The sequence below is a fragment of the Miniopterus natalensis genome, chromosome 6, assembly GCF_054644295.1.
Source record: "Miniopterus natalensis isolate mMinNat1 chromosome 6, mMinNat1.hap1, whole genome shotgun sequence".
In the NCBI taxonomy this organism is placed as follows: Eukaryota; Metazoa; Chordata; class Mammalia; order Chiroptera; family Miniopteridae; genus Miniopterus; species Miniopterus natalensis.
Window position 1 is genome coordinate 21,421,651 of NC_142086.1, and position 7,611 is coordinate 21,429,261.

General features: G+C 37.0%; 1 pseudogene; it reads right to left on the reverse strand.

Annotated features, from left to right (window-relative positions):
- Positions 1–1,679: 1,679 nt before the first annotated feature.
- LOC107524607 (large ribosomal subunit protein mL39 pseudogene) lies at positions 1,680–2,235 on the reverse strand (annotated as a pseudogene).
- Positions 2,236–7,611: the final 5,376 nt, after the last annotated feature.

Below are 7,611 nucleotides of genomic sequence, written 5' to 3' on the forward strand. Positions count from 1 at the left end.
AATGCAGAAAATGCTGCCTATTTCTCTAATGAGTTCTTACTAACTGGGCAACTGCGTAACAAAATCAATTTATTCCCAGCTCAATTTTTGAGCTATCGCTAAGTATTGTCTCTTCTGAGGATTAAGTGAGACAACTTATTTAAAGTACTTGTACAGTAGTAGTCATTCAGTCAATATTAACTTTGCTAATTTTATAGGATTAACATAAAAGTGCTCAGATTAAATACAGTTAAGACATTTACAAGCAGATAACATCATTTTTATTATTTTAACGCACTAAGCTTCTTAGCTCTGTCAAATTTATCTAACATATTTATGTTTTGTTCAAAAACAGATTAAAGATTAAATAAAAATAATTAATTTTCTACAGATTCTGTAACTTTTCATGGGGCAAAGGAGAAACATGGCCACCTCAGGATTCACTGCCACTTCTGAATGTTGGTCAGTGTATCCAAGCAGGTAAGCTGCACCAGCAGCACCTGCCTAAAACACAAATAAAAGCTGGCCATCTATGTGTGGGCCCTGAACATTATTTTTCAGAAATCCCCAGAAGATGATAATGTCCCAACAAGTATCCTTCTATCTTCTCAGTACTTGAAATCCCAAATTTCAGTGTTACTATGATCTCCTATATCATACTCAAGGATTCCTGAAAAACATGCTTTTCAATGGAATTATTGGCCCTCCATACCTGTTCTCACATACAATGACGATTTTGACCAACTGCCTCTCCTGACATAGCCAGTCCCATAATCCAGGTGCTTCGCCCACTCCTTGTTGACTGTGCACTTACGATCCGAATGTAAGCTCATTTGAAATTACTAAAGAGCAGTAATACTGTGCAGACAACAAACCAAATACTCATATTTTCATAATTTATAAGTAATTGTGTAGGCACATTGTGCAGATTTGGAAAAATAAGTCAAAGAAGAAAATCAGTATCACCTTCCACTCAGAGATATTCTATGTGAACAGCAACAAAGAACTCAGGCCCTGCCATTTTCATATATCAGAAGTATTTTCCCTGGTGATAAAATATTTTTGTAAGTAACTGCTCAAACGAGTGAGTAATATGCATCCACACATTTGTACTATAATTCATTTCAACAACTCCTGTTGTGGATGCCAGGTTTTTAGTATTGTAAATAGCATGACGATAAATATATTTATAAACAAACGTGTGAGAATTTTGTATTACTTGAAAATTGCATCCTAAGAGGGGAATTCCTGATCCAAAATTAAGGAAACATCTATTTTTGGTAAGTACTTTATTTTGCTTTCAAGGAAGTTTATACTATCTAACATTAAGTAAGATTTCCAATATTAATATATTTCTAGTAACATTTACTTTTAGTTAACATAACTAATTTATGTTCATTGTGGAAAATTTAGAAGATACAAGAGAAAATTTAAAAAGTTCTACTGAAAAATTTTACCATTCACAATGAATGGCTGTTCCTTTTTCTTTCTTTTTTACCAGAGCTTTTGCATGCATATTTACACATGTTTTTTATAGAATAGTTCAAAATATACAGTTTTGAAATCTACATGTTTTTTCTCTTCACATTGTCATGAACATTCACTAATGTTTGATTTTCTTTTTTTCTTCCCTATCTCTTTTATTTTTTACACAGAAAACTTTTATTTTAATTTACTATACACGTTTAAATTTTAGGAAGTTAATAAGTAGATGCACTTTCCTCTGTGGGTTTAGTTTGACCTTCAGTTACCATTTTCTGAGACCTTTCCAATGGCTTATCCCATAGTGTAAAATATGCTCCTAAGTGAACAGGTACAGTAAACCTTTAGATCTTCCAATAAGACTTGGCTGGCTGGCTCGAACACTGTAAACAGCCGACGCTTCACACTGGAAACACTTGTTCCTAGAACAAACATGCCCTCACTCACATCCCTGAAGTCACCAAATCTGTGTAGCTTGACTATTCTCTCGGGATTCTGAGGTTACTTCTCCTTTATGAAATCTATTTTATACTTGTGTTGAAATACTCCTGATGCCACTTTTGCATCAACTTCCAGAGTTTCAAATGGAAAATCTTTTAAAGCAGGAGCACCTTTTGTGAAAGAATGGAGGTTCTCTTTTGTTCGTATCCGCTCATCAAGTCCTTACTGGAAACTACGTCATAGCAGAAGGCTCCAGTGATTACAGGAACTTTCGGAGCGCTGACCACTGACCACATATTCATGTTTGAATGCCTCCTCTGTCACTCAGCCCATTATCACGGAGTTAGTGCTAGCTGCCTGTTTTTCTCTTTATTAAAGAGATCATTCTGTATTTCTATCAGTTTGGTCAATAGCAGTTGAGAAGCTGGTAATGTTGCTATAAATCTCAGGAAGCCCCTCCACCAGAGGTGGCCTTCCAGAGCCTCAGTCCCCACACCCTGATAGATGCCTCCATCAGGGCCATAGAAACTAGTGCTCACAGGGCCTCCATGCTCTCTCCCTCCACCCAACTCCCCAAACTTTCCCTGTCTCAATAGTCACCACCATTTACCCTATTGCCTTAATCAGAAACTCAGATGATTCACTCCAGACATGACTTTCTCTCAGTTGCCCAACACCAACAGCTTACCAAGCCTTCAAATGCCCACCATCAGAATAACTCTCATGAGCTTCAGCTCCCCTCCAACCATATTACCATCATTTTTCCCACTAGTGTTATTGCAAGTACCTCCTTCCAGTTCTTTCTATATCCATTCCAACCATCTTCTATCCCATACTCCATGATGCTGGAAAATATTCTTTCTAATATATAAATGAAACACTGTCATTCCAGTGATTACAATAACTCATTTAAGATAATATCTTGGTTTTTTAATGCAAAATGTAACGTCAGTCTCATTTACTTCTTTAGCTTTAACTTGCCCTTAGGCAATGCCAAACCCCTTGTCTACTCTGACCTTGTTGCTCTTTCATGAGTCCGTAAATTTCTTATTAGAAGCATCCTGTAGGAGTATGAACAGGAGCTCTGGAGGCCCACTGCCTGGATTTAAGTTCTACCTGTGTCAGCTGTTGACCTTGGGCAATTCTCCTATCTTGTTTTGTGTATTCCTTCTAAACTCAGACTAATCACAATGCTTACTCATGGTATAGTTATAAGGATTGAAAAAGAATACTTGGAAGGTGCTTGGAGCAGTAACTGGCATGGGTGCTGTGGAAATGTTTATTAAATAAAGGCTTTTCATTTTGCCTTTTATATTGCTTAACTTGCACAACCTGCCTGACTTTGAGATCTCTGCAAAAGTGTTTCTTCTGAACTAGATTGAGATGCTTGCCTCTACTCCTTTATCTTTGTCCTATCACTTTTCAGTGTTGAACTGCCTGAATTTGAGACTCCAAAAATAGACAATGTCTGAGAGGATAGGTTGTCTTTCCTTTCCTCATCATCAGCTTCTAGCACAAAACCTCAGCAATGTCCTCCCACTAGCCACGGACTGGCATTACCTATTTTGTAGATGAACAGTATTTTATAACTGGCAGTTTTGGTTAAGGTATTTTTCACCACTTGTTCTTCTTGAGTGCACTGTTTTCAAGATTCTAATTAAGTAAAAAAATACGTGAAAGGCCCAACCTCACAGTGCAACAAATTACAAAGATGCAAACTACTTTTTAAAAGAGACTGAGTCAAAATCCACTTTTATCTGGTATTTACCTTATTTTTATGTAGAAAACAAGTAGTCCATGCCACATAATAAAGCAAAAACTTACAACCAACCAGCCATATTTAGTGAGACCATAAGTTGTAGCCATCAGAACTAAGCACAATGAAAAAACATGAAAGGAAAAAAATACATAGACAGGGCTTTAAAAGATGGTTGGGGCTCTCTAGGGTCTCAGCACACATCCACAAGATTATTTAAGAATACCTAAAGATCTGTAACAGGTTGTGATTCAGAAAATAAACAAATTAAAATGATGTAGTGTTCAGAGGTATAAGGAGGCAATAAATGGAGTCAGTAGGACAAAACTTTTGAATCTAACGATTAAATATTTTAGGGAGATATGAGTTTTCCTTCATATTATAAAGACAGAGACAATTGTACAAAGGTTTGAACAGAGAAGGCTAAAATAACTAAGGAAGATTAATAGCACACTCAAAGTCATGAAAGTAAAAATAGGGCAGATGAACTGAAAAAGAGCTCTTTGAAGGATGTAAAGCAATTGGAAAAGTCTCTCTGCCTGACAGTATATCAGAAAAGGAAGTAGTTGAATGTGCTACAAAGCCTGAAAGTCTTTGACCACACAAGCACCTAAGTAAAGATGAGTACTTATTTTGTAAATAAAGATGTTATAAAAATATAGGCATTTTTATAATGCCAGTAATGTCACTATAAAATTTATAACATTCATAATATAAATAATAACATAATAGTAACATACTACAATTGATGATAATGATGAAGATTGAAGATGACCATTATATTAATAGGCCAGGGGAATCAAGATATAAGAACAAACATAGATGTTCTAGATAGTATTATTTATATACTTGAACAACTAAACACCTGGGTAATGTAATATTAACTATACCAATAAATATGCTATTTATTTCCTAATAAAAAGAGCTTGAAAGGCAAATTGAAGGCAATTTCCCAAGTCTTTTGGTCTCTAAGCCACTCTTACACAAGAGAAATTTCAGGAGTTAAGTGTAAATGCATAAGACACAAGTGGATTACAATTCCTTTAAAAACGCACAAGGCTTTAAAAATTAGGGATAAAAAGTGTTTGACACAATACATTTTTGTGTGTGAAGCCAAACCAAAAACAATAGAGACAGTTGTATGATCTCCAACTTTGTTGTGTTTATGTCTATTAAATTAATCTAAAAATAAAAACTACTTTTAACTAGAAGAACTGAAGCAATAAAACCTACAGCAAGGTATGGATTTGAATGAATAATTTCCTAAGGGTTTTATTGAGTTTCTTTTTTGTTTTTTAAATAATCTCCTTTGCAGTGGTGTTCAAACAAATGCCCATCCTATGCGTCATACTCTATCTATTCCATTATTTTTTCATAATGTTTCTGGTTCATGAAGTAGAGGAGACAACATTTGAGTATGTGTAAAAAAAATAATCTTTCTTTAGTGGTAAGACTGACTTAATTACAGCTTGTACTCTAATTGGTTTAAAACTGTTCTTAAGTCATGTTTTTAACAATTTGGGCCCATACTTTACTATAATCTCTGCTGATATTTTTGTTGAAAAGGCACATTCTAAGATGACATTTTGTTCCTGCAAATAGATCTTAATTGTTATGAAACTTGAATAGGTGGGTTATTTTGAGATTTACTAGTGGTTATGTCCAGCTGATGGAACATGCACTGTGACAGGTGATGTCCATCTTGACAACCTGCAACAGCAAGGGAAAAGAATACTGAAGTGAGAATGCAAAAATTGGCATGTGTGTTTTTAAAAATATTTGTTTCTTTTAGTTCTTTTATTTTTTATTGAATTGACAGCAGTGACACTAGTTAAGAAAATTCTACAGGTTTCAGGTGCACAGTTCTATAGCACATCATCTGTGCACTGTACTGTGTTCCCCACCCCAAGTCAAGTCCCATCCATCACCATTTATGCCCCTATATGCTCCTCCACGTCCCCTTCTCCCCTCCCCACTGGCAATCACCACACTGTTTGTCCGTGTCCGTGAGTTTTTCCTCTTTTTCCCAATTCCTCCACCAGCCCATAACCCCCTCCCACCACACACACACACACACACACACACACACACACACACACAAGTGTCAGCCTGCTCTCTCTGAGTATGTCAGCTCACTTGGCTAGAGTGTCATTCCGGTAGGCCAAGGTTGCAGGCTCTATCCCTGGTCAGAGCACATACAAGAATCAACCAATGAAAGCATGAATAAGTGGAAAAACAAATTGATATCTCTCTCTCAACATCAATCAATTTAAAAAATGGTGTTTTGCCCTGGCCGATGTGGCTCAGTTAGTTGGGTGTCCTCCTGAGCATCGAAAGGTTGATGGTTGATTCTCTGTCAGGGCACATGTCCGGGTTGCAGGCTTGATCCCTCGTAGGGGGCGTGTAGGAGCCAGCTGATCGGTGTCTTGCCCTCACATCAATGTTTATCTCTCCCTCTTCCTTCTTCTCTCTCTAAAAATCAATAAATTTTTTTTAATGGTGTTATATATCTTTGGCTAACCTGATGCCTCTATTCAAGCATTCCAGTTCTGTGATTTGGGGCCATTGCTTTGTTCTTCTTCAACCAGAGATACTGTAAGGAGCATTTTACTATTCCTCAAATTCTTCCATTTATCATGCATTGCCATCATCTCCTTCATTCCATTTATACCAACCATGAAGTCCTGTCAATTATTTTTTGTACCTTTTCTCAGTAGGAATAAGCATTTTCCCCCTTTCCTTTTGTCACTTTACCCTTCTCTTCATATCTATTTCCAGGGATAACCTTCCAAATAAATGACCTTTTCATATGCCCTTGTCTGAAGCTCCATTTCTGACATCACAACCACTTATAGTCTCACCTGTTTTAGAATGGAATAAAGAGCTGGCAAGAGGGAAAACAATAACTTATGGAGTAGCTCTAGTATTTGAACTCGGTGGGAATGATGGTGATCCTAGAGATTGTGAAATTACCTATTTTGTTAGCTTTGGAAAGCTTAGAGAAAGAGAATGACAGCCTGAAGTCAGCCCCCTAGCAAACGGAATACTGGGAAAGTCAGAGGCCTCCATGGGAATTTTTCAAAGACCTTTATTTTCTACAGCTGTGGGTAAACTTTGCTGAAATTCAAGCCCAGAATTTAAAAGGAAAGGTAGCAAAATGGCAAAGGAGATGGAATGTTCAGCTTTAGTGGGTCTTCTGTGCTAAAATTATGGCAAAAATACAGAATAAGTAGAAGCCTGAGATCTGGGATGACAATACTTGGTGCACCAAGAAGACATGTTGGCCAGAAAAAATTAGCATTTTTGAGAAGCTCAGTGTGACTTTCTTCAGTAGGGAAGAATTAACAGGAGGAGATGATGGCATGAGAGAGGCTCCTAGTGTTAGTGAAGATGACATAGTTCCAGGATAGCAAAAAGCAGGTGGTGGCACCTATCCATCAGAAGCAAAGTAAATACAATTACTATAAAGTGCAGCAATACTAGTGTGGCACAAAAGAGGCCCTTCACCTACAGGGTTCAGTGATAATGACTGGGAGACTATGGGATGTCTAGAAGTAAAACAAATGAGTAGTCAACAAGAATGTTGCTTGATATGTATAACCAGAAAAAACGAAAGAGCTAGTAGGCTAAGGCTTCCATCAGCCTCTGCAATGAAAATTACTATCCCTCCCACAGTTTCGAGATCTGGGTTAGCTTCAGACATAGGGCCTAGTGACTAAAAGGGAGCTAGTTCTCTTGAGTAAAGATATCAAGCCACCAAAGCATATATTGTAAATGTTACACCAATCTCTCTTTGGAAGGACTCTGAACCAGAATAACTGCATATTGAGGAATAGGAATATCCAAGATCTCTCAAGATATGTTGAAACTGAGTCTTACTGGATAATAAAATGAAATTAACCCTTATCCCTGGTGTATTATTACAAGGTGGTAAACAGATTTCTGACCTCAAG